Source organism: Crocuta crocuta, unplaced genomic scaffold, assembly GCF_008692635.1.
Source record: "Crocuta crocuta isolate KB4526 unplaced genomic scaffold, BGI_CrCroc_1.0 scaffold92, whole genome shotgun sequence".
In the NCBI taxonomy this organism is placed as follows: Eukaryota; Metazoa; Chordata; class Mammalia; order Carnivora; family Hyaenidae; genus Crocuta; species Crocuta crocuta.
The window spans coordinates 121,068-143,269 of record NW_027528804.1 but is presented as its reverse complement, the minus strand read 5'-3'; the positions used below and the strand labels follow the sequence as shown (position 1 = coordinate 143,269).

Here is a 22,202-nt window from a genome sequence, read left to right as displayed (position 1 = left end):
TAAAAAAAAAAAAAAAAAAAAAAATTAAGTCTCCTGCATACCTGACATCGTGGGGTAAGAGCTCACACTGTCTCAAAGACTTTTTGGGGATTTAGTCTGAATTAAAGTACCTCAGTGCTAACTGCTGTACAGTAGGCAACTTGGCAAATTGCTTAATAATGGAAGCAAGATCATTGTAAGAAATCTGGGAAATGCCAAAGTGCTTAAATCAAGTGAAAAAACCATGTGTAACATTTGTACCCATTTCTTTTCAGTATATTCTTTCTGCTTTTTTAGAAAATATAATTGAAATTATACCGTATATAAAATTTATCTTATACATGTTCTTTAACATTTTCTGTCATTAAAACCATTTACATATTCTTTTAAATTGATTATGTTAATTGCAAAATTAACCCATGTTCCTTGCAGAAAATTTAGAAAATAGAGGAAATAAAGAGTCCCAACTCAAGAAGATCATTATTAACTTAGTTATTAATATAGTTATGATATTAATATAGAGTAAGGCAAGGGTTTTACCTACAAAAGCCTCATTTTCCTTATCTTTAAAATGGAGATAATAATATCTCCCTATAGAGCTGTTATAAGATATTCATACAAATGTAAAATGTTTCTCACAGTGCCTGACATATCACAGCACATATTTATAATTTTATACTAATTTTAAAGAAAGCAATATCAACCTTCACAAATTATTCTACAATCTGCTTTGTGTTTTAACTGAATAATATATATCAGGATCATTTTTACATGTTAACAAACATAAATCTCCAATATAATGTAAATAACTACATTTTTTTAGTTTTTGTTTTTGTTTTTAGGTAGAGAGGAGCCAACTGATGAGTAGGCAATTGCCATTGAAAAGATAATTTGTTATGCCCACAAGTCCCAAGAAGAAGGGGTGCACAAGGAAGCACCAAGGTCAGTCAGAAGGCTGAGGGAATGTGGGAGACATATGGGCAAGAGCCTTAATTGTGGTTTCTGTGGGAAGGAACGGGCAAGGATTGGCAAGTTTGAATAATTTCAGAGGGCTCTGAGGCAAAGGGGTTGTCCCCAGTTTTCTGGGACCTGGTTCTGAGGGTGATTGAGCCCAGGGAATAGTGGCCCCTGAGTGTGAAAGCCCATAGAGGAGGTGGGTGGTAGGGTGGACTCCAGATGGGTTAATTTGCATATGAAAGTCACACTCAGAAGCATCTGCACTCCGAAGTGTCCCAGCAACTGAGGTGCTCATATGGGGTTAAGCCTGGGTGCTGGGTCTCTGCCTTGGGAATACATTTTTTCTTACATTCTTTGGTCAAATAGGCCCTAGAGCAGGGGTTTTCAACCAGGAACAGTTCTGTGGGATATAGGACATTTGGTTGTCACAACTTGGTGGAGAATACTACTGGCATTTAGTGTGCCGAGGTCAGGGACGCTGCCAAACACCCTACAATGCATGGAACTGCCTCCCACAACAGAGCATTATCTCTCCCAAATGTCAGTAGCACGAGACTGCCCTAGGTATCTGTATCCTGGAAGTGAACAGGACCAGAGTTTAAGCTATGGCCCGTCACACCAGAATTTTTCATTAATAACCACCCTGCAGTAGACATATTGTATTCATCATTTTTATAACTTTTCTTTTAGTCTCAAGATGTATCTTATTTTTCCTCTTCCTGTTTCTTCCCTCTGTGTCTGATTCTGGAAAAGAAGTTCTCGGAAGCATATGTGGAAAAAATTACTTAATCTACTATCTAATAGAACAGTTACAAAGACCTTTCATTTACATTTTCCTGTTTGTTTAGCTTTTGAGTGTCTCTATTACTTTATGAGATCAAGTCAACAAGTCTTTAATGACTGTCTGCCATATATTTAGCATGTGTCATTCTCTGGGAATCTAGCACAGTGCCTGACAGTGCACATAGGCACTTGGCCCATGAGAACATACATTATCTTATTTACTTCTTATTACATTATATGGCAATATCCATATAATGGAGGGATTAATATACCTCAGCTTATATATAAGCAGATACCTCAGCTTATATATGCCTAGGTCACATGGCTAGTATGTAGTAGACTCTGGATTTGAACCCAAGCACATGGTCTGAACCCCAAAGCCAAAGCCCCTTTTATGGAATTCCGTGACTACTTTCTATTGATGAAAACTGGGGACCACAATTTTTTACCCTATTAAGAACTGTGCTGTGATTGGCTCTTTTAATTTAGAGGACTCTGTTAAGCTCATTCAGCTTCTCTGTAAAAAAACAAAACAAAACAAAACAAAACAAAAACTAAGTACAGTCCTGGATGAAAGGAAAAATATTAACCAAGGGAATAAACAGGTCTCATAATGGCTTGACTCCCACTCTACCAGAAAGTCTGACTTTCAAAAACCCTGATTCCTACCTAATTAGTACCTTAGTAGACGTCCTGTTAAAGTAACAGAGATCAGTTAGGGAATAATGGCAAAGTTGGGGGACATTTCCCAACATGACCCAAGTTTTATTCTACAAATTGCTCCCTGGGAAATTAAACCGGTTCTCATTAAGCCTGAGGTGAGCCTTGAATTTCACAGAAGATGGAAAGGCTCATCAGAGTAGGCCTATTCTTGCTTTTGATATAAATTACTTATCCTCAGATGTCAGTCCCTTTCTTGCCCCACAGACTATCTCTTATATCATCCAGATGATCAGCAGTTTTTAAAAAATATATCCTTCTGTATGGTTTTTAATGGTTTTTCCCCCATTATGCCCATATTCCCTCTAAGAAGTAAGACTTGAGCTAGTTAGTTAAATAATCCTTAGTAACTACATAGAACTATACCCTATGGTAGAACTTTAAAAGTAAGATGCATAAAGAAAGTGGCAGAACAGAATAGAAGATGTGATTTCATCTGTTATGAAAAGGAAATATATTTTAATATTTATAAAATATGTCTGGACTAAGGCAATGGCCATTAGAGGGAAGAGGGGCGGAAGAGGTCAGACAGTGGTAGGATGTAGGTGACATTTGCTTTTCAAAGGTTTTAAGACCTAGTCCACTTTCCCAGGTAGAATTCTATAGATGACAAGATGCCATTTTGAAGGATCATGCCTTATCTATAATTTAAGGCATCAAGTTCTTGATTTGTTTACTAAAGGTAAACAAATTAACTTAATTATATATCATAGAGACTCCTGATAAAATACTTAGTCTTTCACAAGCTGCTTTACACACCAAGGATCCACACTCTGATTTCAGAATGGCTATTTCTTCCACCAAAGAAGATAATGTATCTTCTTTGCATTAATGTATTACACTTTTTAGGTCAAGGCCCACTTAGTTGGCGCATTTCTGTTGACCCCTAGCAATGCTGATTTTGCTGTGCATAGTTAACAACTATCACTGGCCACAGACAGCTTTGTATGATCGCTATCCTGTCCCAACCCAACAAAAATGAGACAAGTCATTCAGCCATGGATCTCAGCTGAAAAGCAGAATCAGTAAATCTTCGCAATGGTGAGTTTGCCAAGCAGAGCTCTCTGGTACTACGAGTGTACTGACCAGTTAGAGAGAGAGTTCCAGGTCACACCATTCACTCTGCGCCCCTGACTATCTTTCTTCTTCTGGTCCAACTTTTTTTTTTTTCATGATCGTATTGCAGTCTCTGCTGAAATTTAAGAAAGACTAAAAATCAGGCACACCTGTTGTAGTTGGAAATGGCCATGTTGTCTGTGTTATAGTGGCCATTGAGCCTGACAGCTGCACAAATGCAGGGCCAGTCAGGGTCCACTTCAATAGAAGTGACTTCTCTGTTTGGAAAAAAAAAATGCCAACAGAAACTCAGAGCCCGGACTGTTGCCGTGGGTTTGTTTGCTTGTTTGTTCACTTGCTTGTTTTTACAGAAAGAAGATTTTCTGGTTTGTCTCAAAGTGGAGAATCATAAAAATAATACATATACATATATACATTTACCTATTTTATTTTATCTTAAAAAATAGGTGCCTATTTTCCAGTGACTCATGTAGGGCCAAGGCTTGACTTGAGTTATGGATACACTGTTTGGAGTCATGGCACTGCCCCTTTTAAGGGAACTCCATGTTCTGATGCACCATGTACCATTTCTAGGTGGGATTTCTTTACAGTGGAATTAGAACTCCAAGATACTTGTGAAACAACCTGAGAGTAGATTCCATCTAGATTTATACAATCTTTCCCTACAGAGTTAACTTCCCCATACATATTTCCACAGCAATATTCTTAGCTGGTTGTTTTTACTAAATCTTTCCAAAGCATTCTCGTTAGTATTTGTAGAAAACACAGCTCTTGTTTTATTGTATTTCACTGGCTTATATAATTTGTAATTAAAAGAATATAATCAGTGGTTCAGTTGGTTAAGCATCAAACTCTTGATTCCGGCTCAGGTCATGATCTCAGGGTTCATGAGCTCGAGCCCTGTGTCAGGCTCCGTGCTAACCATGCAGAACCTACTTGGGATTCTCTTTCTCACTCTCTCTCAGCCCTTCCTCCACTCACCTTCTCTTCCTCCCAAAATAAAAATAAATTAAAAAAAAAAAAAGAATATAATCAACGCGTACAACTGGCATTGAGTGGTTTGGAGACAAAGTCCAACTGATCCTTGGACAATAGCACAGCTGGAGGGGGCAGAGCAGGGAGGTGACTGAGCGAGCAGCCAGAAGCAAAGCCCAGTTACTGCTGGAACCTCAGTCAACAAGCCTTCCTTAACTCTGGGAGAAGGTGGGTTCAAAGACTATCTACTATTCATTAGTCTCTTTTAGGGTCTTGCAATGCATTTTAAGCAGCACTGATGGAGTCTTACACAGAAGAACAGAGTATCTGACAGGCGTGGAGGTGTTCTTGGGGAATCTCATTCATCCCCTCTCTGCCCCTTCTAGTCCCCTGAGGTGGCTCTTGAAAAACATCTGGAACACCTAGGGCTGTGTGAAGCACAGTATGCAAACCTTGGACAGAGTCCAATTCTTTGACAATGAAATAATAAACTGAGGTCCAAAGATATTGTGGCCAGAATTCAGTTTTTCTGGTTCCAGAGCTGACACTTTTTCTGCTATGTTTTCTGACTTTCATTTTCCATGCAACTTGAGGCTGCTCCTCCTTGGGTCGTTCTGCCATCTGATTGTCTCTGTGTGGCAGCCCAGAGGCCAAGAAGGAACATAGTGGAATGGGCTCAGCATGGTCCTTCCTCTTTGTATCGCTCTCTGAACTTCATGCCACTAGTATTGAATCCCTATGAATCAGTGTGTGGTGAGAGAGGCATGACTTTCTCGCTGACCTTCCTACCAAGACTGTTACTTTTCAACACTTTGTGGACTGCAGAAGTGTTTTTATTGCTCAAGACATGGTTCCACTTTCGCCTCCAAATTGCTTCCAGGGGAGGTAACATCTAAGCTGGGCTTGTTCAGGAGAAAGGGGCAGAGGAGTGGAAGGGCAGCCTAGGCAAAGCAAGCATCAAATAGACAGGACTTGTTTTGACATGAACCAGTACATTGTTTCAGAAGCAGAAGGTGAGAGCAGGGGTCAGAATCGTGAAGGGTCCTGTATCCACACTTAAAAGTGTGGATTTTGTCCCGAAGGCACTAGAAAGCTATTAAAGGACTACAAGCAGGGGCATGACCTGGCCAGGCTTGTGATTTAGATGGGTCACCTTGTCAATGCGAGAAAACGGATGGTGGTGGGAGGAGGGACTGAACGCAGGGAGACCAGATAGGAGATGGACGATTACGGTAATTCAAGGGAAAGATGATACAGCCCCAAACTAAGGTTTTAACAACAACGATAGATGGGAGGAGGCACATTCCAAGAGAACATTTTCCGATGCTGACTAGAAAGTTAGATTAAAGTGGCTAAAACAATTTTGGGGAGCAGGAAGGAGAGCGTGGATGTGATCAAGCTTCAGATTCAATTGCAAGGAATATTTTGGAGCTTCTAGTCTTCCTATCAGGGCTTCCACATATGGCTGGACAGTTTGTACACTACTGTGCACTACAGAAGGTGCTACTGACACAATGCAATGTACTTAGACTGCAGCCCATTCAAATTGTGCAATGCTACCATCTTGCTTCCAATGGCTGTGCAAATAGAAATTTCCAGAGAAAGTCTACATAGCTTCTCGAGAAATGTCACGTGAGATATCGAAGCCCAACTAAATAGAAGAGGCAAGGTAAGGCAAGATTCCTAACGGTAGCTTTTAGGGTCTAATGCAAGACTGAAACAGTCCTTGCTCCACCCAGGTGCTGGGAAGGGAGTGGAGTTCAGAAGGCTGCAGGCTCTCAGGCAGGTTGGGAGGGACACAGGAGGTGGTACAAAGTCCTTGACATCACAGCAGCCTGAGACAGAACTTCCACCAACACGGTGCAACTCTGAAACATAGAAAATAGCCTCACCAAGGACATCCTACCATATGGTGCCCAATTCAAGGGCTCAGGGGAACTTGGAAGAGTCTTCACAGTGGCAAGTCCCTCAGCAGCATCTGCACCCACACCCCAAGGAGCATTTTCTTTCCATTCCATATTTGGAAAAGGCTGTGGTTGGTGCCCCTCCCTTTGATTCACATTAGCCAGTAAGGATGGGAAATCTTCTACAAGCAGATGCTTTGTTCACAACTCGTGGTGCATATGAAATAGATGAAGAAGTAAGTGAGTAGGTGTAACTGTCCTTCAGGTTACACAATTAATATATTTCTAAGAAGTTGTGGGTGTACTGCATACAAACCAAATTTCAACTCAAGTTGGAAGTCTCTAACAGATGAAAATTGGAAATGAACGTGCCACGTGCTGTGCAGATCATATGGTCAGTGTCTACCAGTGCCTGCCTCATAGCAGATGCTTTACGAGTGCTCCCTGAACTCACAAATAAATGGGTTATGTTAACTAAGCCCTTCCACACAAATTATCTCATTTGATCCCAACAAGTCTATGAAGTAGGTGTTGTTATCTTTGTTTTATAGAAGAGAAAAAGGAAGGTCTGGAAGTTTCACAGATTTTTGTGCTCAAGGTCACACAGCTACTGAATGCTGTAGCTGGGACATTAATTGAGATCTTTTGATTCTTTCCACCGCTCGTCAGCTGTTTGTAAAAGCTCCGGTCTGCACAATTCTGATTTAAAGGAACCTACTGAGCAATCCTCCAGTAAAGAAGAAAGCTGTGCCTGATGCGTATTTTGTAAGCCAATTTTTTTAGTATTATTTTAGGTTCTCCCAGAGTGGGGGGTCTCATCTTGTAAATGCATAAATGCCTAGTTTACACTCATTTTGAAGACTGAGTAACTGTGGCACATAAAGGATACACAAATGGCTGGTAACCACAAAAAGGGAAAAAGGAAAAAAACAGCGTGAAAAAAGGAGACTTCTTTCCTTCTTTTGCCCTATTAGAATCTACTTCCCTTGTATTTAGCTAGCATTAGAAATAATATTTTATTTCTTTTTTTTAAAGTTTTTTACATTTACTTATTTTTGAGAGACCTAGAGAGACAGAGCACAAGTGGGGGAGGGGCAGAGAGAGAGAGGGAGACAGAATCTGAAACAGGATCCAGGCTCTGAGCTGTCAGCACAGAGCCCGACGCAGGGCTTGAACCCACAAACCATGAGATCATGACCTGAGCCAAAGTCGGACACTTAACTGGGCCACCCAGGTGCCCCTTATAATGTTTTATTTCTTGTCTCCGTCTGGTTCAAGGCTGAAATATTTGCTTTCTAAAATTGAGACCTTAATTTGTTGGGTTGATTTGATAAACTAATGATGTGGAAATTGGTTCCGTGGAGGAATGAAAACCTACTGCCCCCAAATCACAGGTGCTGAAAACCATAGATGGAGGAAGTTGCAAGCTTCCTTCTATGTAAAAATTGAAGCAGTTAAGCCTCATGGTGCAGGAAGCTGGTCTCAGAAAGTGTTACCTCTCACACGTACCACAGCGAGTGAACTCTGCCCGTGTGTGGTTATTCAGATTCCCACGCCTCTCCCACCTGCTTGGGGCCCAGGGGGCCCAAGTCAGCTCAAAACTTCACATCCCCTGGTGGTGACCCCCCAAGCCTCCTGCTGGAGACAGTGTTCTTGTTCCCTGTCCCCAACTGCTGTTGAACGTTGCGTGCTTGGTGAGCTTTCCCTCCTGATCTTTTTTTAGGTAAGCATGAACAGAAGCCCAAGGATCAGGCGCTGGCTGCAGAACAAAGATGTTTACTTTCCACCAGGATCAAAGGTGAATATAAACCAAAAATAAGTACAGCACCTTTACCATCAGAGTCTTCCAGACAATAAAACAGAACATATTTTGAGAGTTGTATCAGCAGACACTGCTCAGGAGAATTTATCTAAAGCAATGATTATCTTAATTTTATCTACCCAGTCCTTATTTGACTAGCGGAAGTGTTATTTCATGGATGAAGGACAGTAGACCTCAGCAGCCTGGCCCAAGGTGGTGTTTTTAAGACTTTCAGAGACCTCCACCTTGTTCGTGGTTAAACTTTATTCATTCAGCTTTCCCTGATTCAGAATGCTTCCTCCAATTAATGTGTGCTGAGCAGAAACACTGAATGTCAAATTTAAAACAAAAAGAAAGTTTGCTTAGTATTTTAGTTGATAAAAGGGGGTCCAGAAAGATCTAAATACATACATGCATGCATAAAATTTTGATGGAGGTGATGGTGTATTCACCAGCAAGCAAACTGCAGATTCACAATGGTGTTTATTGAAGTGCACTATTTTTAGCAAAGGCAGGTCTGGTGGAGCTTGGCTTTGACAGGGCCGTTTGATCCTTCCTTTCATCACTGCGTGGTGGGAGGACCTTGGCGAGCCTGGATGGGGAGAAATCACCACCGGGGCATCCACCGCACGAACCTCCGCTCTTGGGACCAAACATAGCCCTGCTGCTTCAGGAAGGTTTGCATAAAAGGGATTGGTTTTCATTTGATTCTGCAAATGAACTCACTGTGAGAGCCTGGCAGAAAGGAAGAGAATAAGAAAGAAAAAAAGATTCTTAAGCAGTCCTGGCCAGCTTCCAAATGCTTCAAGCTGACAGCACAAGTGGTTTAATCTGCTTCTTTAGAGCTGAAGACTTGCTTAATTTTCAAGGCCACAAACCGGGGACTTAATGAGCAATTGCCTGAAATTCTGAACTTTTTTTTTTTTGGTAAAAAACAAAAACAAAAAAACAAGATATTATGCTTGAGCTACACTACATTAATTTTTTAATTGTAGAAATGTCGATCCCTCTCCTTGACTTAAAAAACATTTTAAAAATTGTAAAACTGCATGACTTCTCTGAGAAAGAATCAGGTTGCATATGTTGTTATCATATGATTACATTAGAACTGTTTAAGGCAAAAAGAAAACCCTCTTCAAAATGAAATTGATTGAGCTGGATCTAAAATAATTGTTATTTATTTGATGACTTTATCATGGGCAGGCATTAATCTTGGTTTGTTGCAAAGATAAATAGCAATAAAACATATTCACTGTTCTCAGGGCCTCACAACTGAGCAGGGAAAGCACAAATTTCTGGCTAAGTGAAAGATATATTCTAATTTTCATACAATGTAATGAGCATTACATAAAAGGTATGGGCAAGACACTGTGGAAACAAGAAAAGGTAGCAACGAATTCAGCTGAGTGGGGCATAAGTCTGTTTTGGTTTCACATGGATATTAACATTGAAGCTAGGCTTTAAAGAGATACTACCTAACAAGACTTAGGAATAATGCCAGGACCAAATGGGGACCTACTGTATAGCACTGGCTAGCAGTGAGGGCAGCTCTGTTCAGATAAGGAGACCAGGCCAGAAAGGGAATTACTCAACAGCTACCATCTGTCTAAGCCCCATCGGATCCTACCTGAGCTGGAATGCGAGGCTACTATCTGGTTTTACTTCACCTCTCGCAGATCTACAGAAGTCTTTTCTCCACAATGCATCAAAACTCACCCCCTTACTATCTAAATCATGTATTTCTTTTTTTTTATTATTTATTTTTATTTTTTAGTTTACATGCAAGTTAGTTAGCATATAGTGCAATAACGGTTTCAGGAGTAGAATCCAGCGATTCATTCCCTGCATACAGCACCCAGTGCTCGTCCCAACAACTGTCTTCCTCAATGCCCTTTGCCAGTTTAGCCCATTTCCCCACCCATAACCTCTCCAGCAACCCTCAGTTTGTTCTCTGTATTTAAGTGTCTCTTATGTTTTGTCCCCCTTCCTATTTTTATATTATTGTTGCTTCCCTTTCCCTATATTTATCTATTTTGTACCTTAAATTCCACATATGAGTGAAGTCATATGATGTTTGTCTTTCTCTGGCTGATTAATTTCATTTAGCATAATACCCTCTAGTTTCATCCATGTTGTTGCCAATGGCAATCATTCTTTTTGATTGCTTAGTAATACTCCATTGTATATGTATACCACATCCTCTTTATCCATTCATCTGTCAATGGACACTTGGGCTCTTTCCATACTTTGGCTATTGTCAATAGCTCTGCTATCAACATTGGGGTGCATGTGTCCCTTTGAAACAGCACACCTATACCCTTTGGATAAATATCTAGTAGTGTAATTGCTGGGTCATAGGGTAGTTATATGTTTACCTTTCTGAGGAACCTCCATACTGTTTTCCAGAGTGGCTGCACCAGTTTGCATTCCCACCAGCAGTGCAAAAGAGTTCTTTCTCCGCATCCTTGCCAACATCTGTTGTTGCCTGACTTGTTAATTTTAGCCATTCTGGCTGGTGTGGGGTGGTATCTCATTGTGGTTTTGATTTGTACTTCCCTGATGATGAGTGATGTTGAGCACCTTTCCATGTGTCTGTCAGCCATCTGGATGTCTTTTGAAAAGTACCTATTCATGTCTTTTGCCCATTTCTTCACTGGATTGTGTTGAGTTTGATAAGTTCTTTATAGATTTTGGATGCTAACCCTTAATCTGTCATTTGCAAATGTCTTCTCCCATTCCATTGGTTGATTTTTAGTTTTGCTCATTGCTTCCTTCACTGTGCAGAAGCTTTTTGTCTTGATGAGATCCTAATAGTTCATTTTTGCTTTTGTTTCCCTTGCCCTGGAGATGTGCTGAGTAAGAAGTTGCTGTGGCCAAGGTCAGAATGGTTTTTGCCTGCTTTCCCCTCTGGGATTTTGATGTCTTCCTGTCTTACTTTTTAGGTCTTTTATCCATTTTGAGTTTATTTTTGTGTATGCTGTAAGAAAGTGGTCCAGCTTCATTCTTTGCATGTCTCTGTCCAGTTTTCCAACATCATTTGCTGAAGAAACTGTCTTTATTCCATTGGATATTCTTTCCTGCCTTGTCAAAGATTAGTTGGCCATACGTTTGTGGGTCCATTTCTGGGTTCTGTATTCAGTTCCATTGATCTGAGTGTCTGTTTTTGTGCCAGTATCATACTGTCTTGATGATTACAGCTGTGTAATACATCTTGAATTCCAGGATTGTGATGCCTCTAGCTTTGGTTTCCTTTTTCAGGATTGCTTTGACTATTCGGGGTCTTTTCTGTTTCCATACAAATTTTAGGATTGTTTGTTCCTAGCTCTGTGAAGAATGCTGGTTTTATTTTGATAGATATTGCATTAAATATGTAGATTGTTTTGGGCAGTATCAACAGTTTAACAATATTTGTTCTTCCAGTCCAGGAGCATGGAATATTATTTCTCATTTTCTGTTGGTTTGGGGTTTTATTTGCTGTTCTTTTTCCAGCTCTTTAAGGTGCAAGATATAAGGTTAAGTTGTGTATCTGAGACCTTTCTTTCTTCTTTAGGAAGGCCTGGATTGCTATATACTTTCCTCTTATGACTGCCTTTGCTGTATCTCAGAGGTTTTGGACTGTGGTGTTATCATTTTCGTTGGCTTCCATGTACTTTTAAATTTCCTCTTTCAGTTCTTGGGTAACTCATTCATCCTTTAGTAAGATATTCTTTAGTCTCCAGGTATTTGTTGTCTTTCCAAATTTTTTCTTATGGTTGACTTGGAGTTTCATAGCATTGTGGTCTGAAAGTATGCACAGTATGATCTTGATCTTTTTGTACTTTTTGAGGGCTGATTTGTGTCCCAGTATGTGATTTATTCTGGATAATGTTCCATGTGTACTTGAGAAGAATGTGTGTCCCGCTGCTTTACGATGAAATGTTCTGAACGTATCTGTTAAGTCCATCTGGTCCAATGTGTCATTCAATACCATTGTTTCCTTGTTGATTTTCTGCTTAAATAATCTGTCCCTTGCTGTAAGTAGGGTGTTGAAGTCCCCTATTATTATGGTATTATTGTCAATGAGTTTCTTTATGTTTGTGATTAATTGATTTATATATTTGGGAGCTCTAATATTAGGGGCATAAATATTTACAATTTTTAGATCTTTTTGGTGGGTACACCCCTTAATTATGATATAATGCCCTTCTTCATCTCTTGTTACAGTCTTTATTTTAAAATCTAGATTGTCTGATATAAGTATGGCTACTCCAGCTTTCTTTTGGCGACCATTAGCATGACAGATGGTTCTCTGTCCCCTTACTTTCAATCTGAAGGTGTCTTAGGTCTAAAATGGGTCTCTTGTAAACAGCATATAGATAGATCTTGTTTCCTTATCCATTCTGATACCCTATGTCTTTTGATTGGAGCATTTAGTCCATTGAAATTTACAGTGAGTACTGAAAGATATGAACTTATTCCCATTGTGTTGCCTGTAGAGTTGGAGTTTCTGGTGGTGTTCTCTGGTCCTTTCTAGACTTCATTGCTTTTGGTTGTTTTTGTTTTGTTTCATCTTTCCTCCTCTCAGAGTGTTCCCCTTAAAATTTCTTACAGGGGATGCTTTTAGTGGTTACGAACTCCTTTAGTTTTTGTTTTTCTGGAAAACTCTTTATCTCTCCTTCTATTTTAAATGACAGTCTTGCTGGATAAAGAATTCTTGGTTGCTTGTGTATTTCTTTAACACATATTTATAGAGCACCTACTTAATAGCAGGCCCTCTGCTAGATACTTGGAATATGTGAGTCAACAAAACAGGCAGAAACCTTCCCCTTGTCAGGTTTATATTCTAACAGTGGAGACAGTCACACGTTAAAACATAATCAATGAGGATAAAGAAGTAAGTTTTATAATATATTAGAAAATAATTTAAAAACGGAGGGGGGCACCTGGGTAGCTCAGTTGGTTAAGCGTCTGACTTTGGCTCAGGTTATGATCTGGCAGTTCGTGGGTTTAAGTCCTGCCTTGGGCTCTGTCCTGACAGATCAGAGCCTGGAGCATGCTTCTGATTATGTGTCTCCCTCTCTCCCTGCCCCTCTCCCTTTTTGCTCTGTCTCACTCTCTCTCTCTCAAAAATAAGTAAACATTAAAAATTTGTTAGAAAGTATTAAGTATGATTTAAAAATTTAAACAGTGCAAGGACATCAGAGTAGTGGCATGGGGAGCAGGTTGGAATTTTAAATAGGGTGGCCAGGGTAGACCTCATGGAGAAATTGACCTTAAGCAGAAACTTAAAGAAGGGAAGGGAGGCAGCCGTGTGGATAACTGGGGAAGAATATTATAGGCAGAGGGAAAAGCCAGTGTAAACAGCAAAAGTAGAACAGTACCTTGCATTTTCCAAAACAGAGAAGAAACCATCATGGCTGACCCCACGAGCAAGGGGGAGAGAAGTAAGGGTGACATGCGAGAAGTAAAGCGGGTGGTCATCTCATGGAGGGTCTTTTGCTATTATAAGGAATCTGGCTTTCACTCTGTGGGAAATGGGTTTTGAGCAGGAGGATTACATGCTCTGACTCATACCTTCCAAGAGAAACAACCTGGCTGCCCCGTTGGAGTTAGGCTGAGGGGGGATAGTTTGAAACAGCACAAATGCTTGGGATACAACTTTAGTGACCTAGCAGAGAAAAGCTGGAGGCTAGGGGCAGAGAAATAAGTGGAGGAAGTGGGGGAAAAGAAGGAAGGAGGCTCTGGATATATTTTGAGAACACAGCCAATAGGATTTGCTGATGGATTGCCCATGAGATAAGAGAATGAGAGGGTTCAAAGGTGACACCCAAGAGTTTGGCCTCAACATCTGGAAGGATGGAGTTTCCATCAGATGAAATGGGAATAAGATAAGGAGTTCAGTTTGGGACTTATGAAGTTTGAGGTGTTCGTTAAACACCCAAGCAGAGACCTGAATCTGGGTTCAAGCTAGGATAGAGATATTCTAGGATATTCTCTAGATATTCGCTAGTTTAGAGATAGAGATATTCATTTGGGATTCATTGCTATGTAAATTATACTGAAAGTACTGAATTTTACTGAGTAAAATCACAAAGTGAATGTGTGAGATATATGGAGGAAAAAGAAGACAGTGTTTTGGAGAAAAAAGAAGACTGTGTTTTGAGAAAAAAAGGAACAAACACAAAAACAGAAGGAGCAATCAATGAGGTAGGAGGAACTCTAATCAATGTAGTTTCCTGGAAGCCAGATGAAAAAAACTTATAATCAAGGAAGAAGGAATGGTCAAATGTGTCCAATCCGGCTGAAAAAAGCGAAGAGCTGACCTTTGTGTTAAATAATATAAACCATTGTTCAATCCAAGGACTTGTCTGTAACTCTTACAAGAGCAGTTTTTTTTTTAATATTTTTTTTATTTCTAGGAGAGAGAGAGAGAGACAGCGTGAGCGGGGGAGGGTCAGATAGAGAGGGAGTCACAGACTGAAACAGGCTCCAGGCTCTGAGCTGGCAGTCAGCACAGAGCCCGACGCGGGGCTCGAACCCACAAACCGCGAGATCATGACCTAAGCAAAAGTCGGACGCTCAACCGACTAAGCCACCCAGGCGCCCCACAAGAGCAGTTTTGATGAGTGTAAAGTGTGATTGGAGTAAATCATTCCCAGTCTCTGTTTCAGAGCCATGTTCCCCAACCTATTTCTGTCTGCCTTGCTGTTTTCTCATTTCTGGCTTCATATCAGGTTTGATTTGGTGCTTAGTCCCTTTTGCATTGTTATAACTTGATTCCTTTAAATAATGACTGTGTCTCAGCCACGTTGCCTCCAGATGCCTCAAATATAAATCCCTCCCAGCTCTCTTGGACACAGACCCTTTCTACTCTGACATTACCCTCATGGTTTATTGCTACTGGATTTGTCGTGGCTTTAGATTCGAGGAGAACAGACACTATTGTCAAAGAGCTTCCCACAGTCTGAGGTGTTGCAAAAGCTTGGTGCAGGGATCTCACCAAGCTTCTTCTTCTTTTAAAGTTTATTTACTTATTTTTAGAGAGAGAGAAAGTACTCGTGCATGTGTGCGTGTGCATGTGCGTGTGTATGTTTGAGTGGGGGAGATGCAGAAAGAGAGGGAGAAGGAGAATCCCAAACAGGCTGTGGGTTGTCAGCAGGAGACCCTAAAAGGGGCTTAGGCCCACAAACCAACTGTGAGATCGTGATCTGAGCCTAAATCAAGAGTTGGATGCTTAACCAACCGAGCCACCCAGGTACTCCCTGACCCCTTGACCATGCTTATTCCCTGCAACTCAATCTCTTTCATCTTTCCCAAGGCCTAGATGTAACAATTGACTCTGTCCTTCTGGGAATCTAGGACCCTTTGTGTTTTGAGCTGGCAACAAGGTCTAGTTTCTCTTAGTAGCCATGTGGCTTCCATGGAGAGTTCTACTTCCCTGGTAGCTGTCTTCCTCTGAAGTCCTTCAAAACTACTTTGGAACTTTCCCTTTCAAACTTTTAAAAAATTTCTTTTAATCTTTATTTATTTTTGAGAGAGAAAGAGAGAGACAGAGAGAGAGAGCACAAGCAGGTGAGCAACAGAGAGAGAGAGGGAGACACAGAGTCAAAAGCAGGCTCCAGGCTCCAAGCTGTCATCATAGAGCCGGGTGTGGGGCTCGAATACATGAAACTGTGAGCTCATGACCTGAGCTGAAGTCAGATGCTCAACCAACTGAGCCATCCAGCTGCCCCTGGAACTTTCTCTTTCAAAGATCACCCAAAGATATAGGAACTTCTACTAAGTTCTTGTCACCAAGAGCAACTTTAATATTCATCTTATTTGCATTACTATCTGACAGACTATGCTGAATGCTAGGGACATACAGGTGAAATAAGGCCAGGAGGGATTCCTAATTAATATTTGTCATTTAAGAAACATAATAAGGAACATTGTTCAGGGACTTATATTGGCCACTACATTTGTTATGGCTCCATTCAGAACCCAAATGGGCCATGATGATGTTGGTGGTGTGATAGATCCCAGGATCTAAATTTCCTTGACAGATAGAAGAATGATAAGGATGAAAGTTTGTTGAATAATGTTTATTAAAAGATACTATCCAGAGAGAAAGTTTAAACTAATTCTCTTTGTTCATGTCCTTTAGTCCAAACATTGTGTGAGAGATTCCTGAAAATAAATACAATAATATCTCAGAATGGCCATGGTGATTAGGTTAGGCATCCAAATAAAAACTGTCTGTAGGGGTGCCTAGGTGGTTCAGTCAGTTAAGTGTCTGACTCTTGATTTCAGCTCATGTCATGATCTCTTGGTTTGCGGGTTTGAGCCTCATGTTGGGCTTTGTGCTAACAGTGTGGAACCTGCTTGGGATTCACCCTCTCTCCTCTTTCTGCCCTTCCCCTGATTGCTCTGCTCTCTCTCTCTCTCTCAAAACAAATAAATAAACTTAGAAAAAAAAACCCTGTGTGTAAAATTCCCCATTTACTTAAATTGACAATGATGAAAAATTCTGCAAGGTGTCTGTGGTAGCCAGCCTCTACTGTTGCCTCTAATGATCTTTTCCTTCTAGTATTTATTCACACTCTTGTGTCCTCCCCTCCTACACTGTGATCAATAGAAGTATGTGACTTCCAAAACTAGGTCATATAAGGCTTCCTGGCTTCTGTCTTGTTCTCTTTCTTAGGATCACTTGTTCTGGGGGAACCAGATGCCATGTTAGGAAGACACTCAAGCAGCCCTATGGAGAGACCTACACAGTCAGGGATTAAAGCCTTCTAACAACTGTCAGTAAGGAACTGAATTCTTTTGCCAATGTGTGGGTAAGCCATCTTGGGAATGGATTCTCCAGCCCCACTAAGTCTTTCCATATCTCCAGCCCCCTCCAACGTCTTTACTGCAACTTCATGAGAGATCCTGAGCCAGAACCCTTCAGCTAAGGAGTTTCCAAATTCCTGACCTGAAGAGATTGTGCGAGATCATAAATATTTGTTGTTTTAAGCTGCTAAATTGTGGCATAATATGCTACTCAACAATTAACAATAAACACAGGGTCACGTGGAGCTTTTTGAAGGTGCTATCCACCACTTGAGCCCTAGAGTGCTAAGAAAATCATCAACTTAGTTTGTCTCATCTCTTTACGTTTAATTTAATTCCCATTTAAAAATGTTTTCAGAGTTCTGGCATTTTATCCCCTAACTTTGATATTTACAGGATTTTAGAAATAGAGCTTAGTGATTCAGCAGTTGTTCTCTCTCTCTCTCTCTCAAAATAAATAAATAAACTTAATAGAAAATCTCCATATTTTCAACTTGCAGGTGAATTCCTTATTAGGTAAAAGACCCTTTGCATTTCTATGTTATAATGTTCTCAGTTATTACCCTGTATTTCTTTTTGTCTATGTGTAATTTCATCTACTGTAATCATAATTTAATTTTGCAACATATTTATTTCTCTATCTTGTTTGCTCCTTTTTGTATAGCCCACGATAAAGCAGGCATTTTGCAGGTGTTCTCATGATAGAAACATATGACTGAGTCCATTAAGGTACAATTTTAGCAATAGATCTAACTTGGCTTTCATTATTCTTTTTGCTGGTAGGTGACCTATTATTAATAGATATTGAAAATGCATAAATTGTGGGGCGCCTGGGTGGCTTAGTCGGTTGAGCATCCGACTTTCTTTTAGGTCATGATCTCGCGGTTCGTGGGTTCGAGCCCCGCGTCGGGCTCTGTGCTGACTGCCAGCTCAGAGCCTGGAGCCTATTTCAGAGTCTGTGTCTCCCTCTCTCTCTGACCCTCCCCTGCTCACGCTGTCTCTCTCTCCTAGAAATAAATAAAAATATTTTTTAAAAAGGCATAAATTGTTCAACTATTCAACTTTTTATGGAGATGTAGAACTATAGCTTTGGTCACATATCTGAACACTTTGTGGGCTTAGTTAAATCTCCCCAGTAGGGTTAATTTAAAAAGCTACACAGATCAGCACTGGGTGTTATATGAAAACCAACTTGACAATAAAATATTTAAGAAAAAAGTAAATAAAAGTGCCAGTCACAGAAAAAAGAAAAGAATACTAACTATCTGTCACATTTTATTTCAAATACATTTCCATATTTTTTCATTTAAAAAATAAATAAAAAGCTACATAGAGTTTACATTCTTTTCTTAAACGTTTGTTTGTTTGTTTGTTTGTTTTTGAGACAGAGAGAGACAGAGCACGAGTGGGAGAGGGGCAGAAAGAGAGGGAGACACAGAATCTAAAACAGGCTCCAGGCTCTGAGCTGTCAGCACAGAACCCAATGCAGGGTTTGAACCCACGAACTGCTAGATCATGACCTGAGCAGAAGTCAGATGCTTAACCGACTGAGCCACCCAAGCACCCAAGAGTTTGCATTCTTTAAAGGAGAATGGGCTGTGTTTCAATTTCATGGTTAAATGTGATCTTGGTTTTCCTTTCTCCATAGAAACTGATGAATGGGAGGAGAAGACCTATTGTAGGCTAGACCTACTGATAGTGACATGTATCTGTTGTCTTGGTGCATCTCCTGTTCTCCATTTTATTGGCTTTACAGTAAACAGCTTGAACTAAATGACCTACATATTTAGTCTTCCTGCAGATTTCTATTCATCCTCCAACAGGGAAGTCACAAGCCCACTCCTTTTCCCCCTGAGGCTATCAAAGATGAAAGGCTTAGCTGAATCTTTGTTTCCAAAAGAATATCTAGTATTAAAGGTGATCTCTGCTTGCCTTTTATACATACCTTTGAAGTATCTTGGGTTAGTAAGTTATGAAAACCCATGAGATAGTTCCAGAAAGATCTAAACTCATTCCCAGGATGCCTGTTGTCATGAGCCAACAATAGAAGCAACACCAGTGGAGTACTCTCTGTAGGCTGGACAACATTTTAAGCACTTCACGTAATACACCTCTCTTAACCCTTAACCCTCCCCCTGACCCTATTAGCTATTGTTACCACAGTTCCAGAGTTGCCTGGTGTCTCATTCAGAGTGTTCTACATTCTCTACTCACCAGACACAGGGAAGAACATTCTTAGTCTGTCCACGGAGTCCTCAGTATGGTCTTCTTTGTTGCACCAGCTGTCCAAGCTGAACTTTGCAACCCTGCACAGTGAGAACTGAGTAAGACACACCCCATCCACAGCAAAAGGGTGACTGTGTGGCCAGAAGTCCACTCTGAGAGGCATAACGTTTTGCTTAGAAGTTATGAACTCCGGTACCCCCCACCCTCCACTGACCCCGCACATACAAATACATACAGACATGAGGCATTCACTTCAGCTGCTTCAAATAGTTTATATTAGCTTGCGTGCGACAATATCAGAAATGGAGCATATTTTAAATGTCATGGCTTTTAAAAATTCAAGTACTACACCAAAAGTCAACCAAGTGGGTGAATCATTGCATAGAAGAAAGACAACAAATAATAGGTAGGGATTTGAAAAGATCAGGCTGTGGCTGGGAAAGAAAAAACTGCCAGACTTTTAGACAATCAGATGAGTTGGTAGTGCCCAGATGTAGGTTTCCTGTGAGTATTTAATTTTTCTAATTAAGGTTGTTAGGATCCATTAAGCTTTTTCCATGGAAACAGTATCCAAGATACACAACTGGTTCCAAATGGACTTGTTTCAAGCACAAAGCAGGAAGCAAGGCTTCAGGATAGAACTCAGAGGCCAAAAAGTATCTCTAACGTCTAAAGGTGAGAGCGTTCTTGAATTCAAGTTCATTTGAGTTATATAAATTCAACCACTCTGCTGGGGTGGTAGGCTGGGAAATAACATGTTATCAAATGTTATTCTGTATTGTATATAGAATAAGCATGTGCATTTACATATTACATATTGTACATAGTTATAAAGATTCACATATTATATTTTGTAGGTTGTATCCTCAAAACCCTGAAATCAAACTTTATAAGCAACTTAAAGGACTTCCAGGGGTGATTTTGACCCTACTTGTCCTTGACCTTGAGCACAGTCTTAGAAGCCCAAGCAGCCTGTGACTCCTCTGTGAATTAAATGGCCCTTCAGAGAGAAAGAAGGCCCACGGGATGGATGTCCCAAGAACTGATCCAAGTCTGATTGCTGCTAAGGTGGGGTCTCTATCTGTCAGGTCCTGGAATTCACTAGGAATAAAGAAGGAAATGATGTTAGAGGGATTCAGGAGCATTTTTGATCAGTCTGTTCTATTTTATCCAGAACACATTCTAAAGTCAGTGAGAGAATGTTTTGTGAGCTGTTGCATTAGGAGTGTGTTGTGTTGAACGAGAAATGGTTTTCTTGCCCATAAGTTTGCTTCCCTAGCCATTGAAGGCAGAGAGGATAGTTCACCAGAGTTAGCCGAAAAAAATTCTGGGCACCTACTTCTATTCTTAGAGGCTGTGTGTGTGATAACGATACAGAGACCCATTCCAGTCTTATGGAAGGGGGTATATGTTTACAGGGACTAAAATAGTAGCACATTAAAATCAGGCAGGTGCTTGATTGGGGAATGCAAAACCGTCTTCTCAAAGAGGCTCTGGAAGTTTTTGTTTAAATGTTTTCAGCAAAATAAGCTGTTACTAGGAAAACATGTTGTTATAAATATAAGGGTCCACAGGCTTGAAATGTATCTGGCTGATTTCTCCTTCCTTGTAACTCTGCTAAGCCTACATGCTCAGCAGTGAAAGTTGGATCTCCTCGTACCCTTGATCACCCCTGGCTGCTGGCAGAAAATGGTCAGCTTTCTGAGCTTAAAGCAAAGTCTTTTTCTTGATTGATGACCCCTGATATTTTAAAGAGTATGTATTCAGACAAATCTTTCGACCCAGGAGTCTCTTGCATGACATAATGGGCCATCTTACATTCTGGGTGTGAGGGAAAAAAACACATGAAAGTGGACATAAACAGTAAAAGAAGAAACAATGTATTAGTCCAGAGAGGAATTATGGTGGTCACATAGAGTAAGAGTCACTTTGTGACAGTGTTGATGGCCGAAGGACCATAGATGGGAGGTGGACCGGGGTTCAGAGGGACATTTTGTACATAGGTACATACTTATTTCCAGGAGACTTGTCCAATTAAAATTGTCAGAGTCTCAAAGGGTTTTGTGAATCAAGAAAGATTGGAAGCATTGCCCTAGGAGATCAACTTAGTCTCAGTCTTGAAAGATTCCTTAAGTTACAGAAGGTACAGAGGAGGAAGGCTCTCTGAGGAAGTGGGAAAATGCAAGACATAAGCAAAGAAACACTCTGAGAAAAGTGCAAGGCATACTGGAAATGGCGTTAGACCTGCGTGATAGGGACAGGGAATTAATACAGAACAGTGAAGAAACTGAAGCTGGAAAATAGGTAGGAACTGAAATGGGGACAATCTTAAATGAACACTAAGGAGGCTGGACTCCCTCCTACACACCATGGAGAATCACTAGCTCCAATTCAACTGAAAAACTACTGGGCACCTGATATGTATAAAGCAGTATGTGGTATCCTGGTTTGGGGGATGAGGACGGGACAGACATATGTAAGGGAGAAAGGTTAAATTTTGCTCACAGCGTAACAGTAGTTAGCAGTAATTAACATTTATTCCCACACTTACTATGGGCCAGTCCCTGTACTAAATGCTTCAAATGGATTATCCGATTTAATCGTCAAACCCCTATTGTGGTATACCCTATTGGGGTATAAGGAAGTTACATTACTTGTCCTTAGTTACAGCTGGGAAAGGTGGAGTCATTGTTCAAACGCAGGCAGTGTAACTCCATTGTCCAAGCTCTGGAACACTCTGCTGACTGTTCTGGAATATCCTGACTGCAGCCAGAGTGGACCATCACCCCAGGCCTCTCACCAATACCAGGGTATTGGCCCTTCTCAAGACTTCCAGAGTTCACCCAGTGCTATGTGAAGTGACAAAATAAATATTGCATATTTCTATAAGCAGTCAACTGTATTTCAAGACTTGAAAAATATATATGTGAAAATAGATATGGGTCTATTATGCATGTAAAAACAACATTAATTTTCTAATGAACATA

General features: G+C 40.5%; 2 long non-coding RNA genes across 2 annotated transcripts in view; both read left to right on the top strand.

Annotated features, from left to right (window-relative positions):
- The window catches only part of LOC144224619 (uncharacterized), a 2,549-nt gene extending 1,634 nt beyond the window's left edge, over window positions 1-915 (top strand). The window contains exon 3 of the long non-coding RNA XR_013333095.1: window positions 822-915. This is a non-coding gene — a long non-coding RNA (uncharacterized LOC144224619). The remainder of the gene's footprint in view (window positions 1-821) is intronic.
- Window positions 916-19,217: 18,302 nt separating this feature from the next.
- Window positions 19,218-20,283, top strand: LOC144224618 (uncharacterized). The gene is made up of 3 exons (XR_013333094.1): window positions 19,218-19,313; window positions 19,783-19,890; window positions 20,073-20,283. It is a non-coding gene; the product is annotated as an uncharacterized LOC144224618 (long non-coding RNA).
- Window positions 20,284-22,202: the final 1,919 nt, after the last annotated feature.